Source organism: Octopus bimaculoides, chromosome 17 (genome assembly GCF_001194135.2).
Source record: "Octopus bimaculoides isolate UCB-OBI-ISO-001 chromosome 17, ASM119413v2, whole genome shotgun sequence".
Classification (NCBI taxonomy): domain Eukaryota; kingdom Metazoa; phylum Mollusca; class Cephalopoda; order Octopoda; family Octopodidae; genus Octopus; species Octopus bimaculoides.
This window is the reverse complement of record NC_068997.1, coordinates 26,576,460-26,576,908: the sequence shown is the minus strand read 5'-3', so window position 1 is coordinate 26,576,908 and position 449 is coordinate 26,576,460. Positions and strand designations below refer to the sequence as shown.

The 449-nt window shown below is 34.7% G+C and overlaps 1 long non-coding RNA gene across 1 annotated transcript in view; it reads right to left on the bottom strand.

The window, feature by feature from the left end:
- The window catches only part of LOC106878477 (uncharacterized), a 28,056-nt gene that overhangs the window by 26,077 nt on the left and 1,530 nt on the right, over positions 1-449 (bottom strand). The window lies entirely within an intron of this gene.

The following is a 449-nucleotide window of genomic DNA, read 5'->3' as shown; positions in this document are numbered from 1 at the left end:
AAAAAAAAAACAGTTTGAAAATAAGGTGTGAGAATCTACCGTATGTTTATTTATTATATATTTTTGTGATTTAATTACATCAGAGCATACATTATGTAAAGTGGAATCGCGGTGGAAGTGGCCGTAGCGGTGGTGGTGGTGGTGGTGGAGTGTATGTGGAGTGGATGAGATGTAACTGAATATCTTCCGAGTGTTTTGCCCGTTGCATTACGTATTGTGCAACCCAGTTCACGATGAAGATGACAATGGTGGTGACAAACATAAAGAAGGGATAGATGTGAAAAGGGCATACGGAAAAAAAAAACATAGACATACATACGTTCGTACATACATACATACATACATACATACATACACAGGCACACACATATGTCTATTGTAAGACATGACATAGATAATGGTCATTACATATTTTCTTTATTGAAGGAATTTTATATATATATATATAT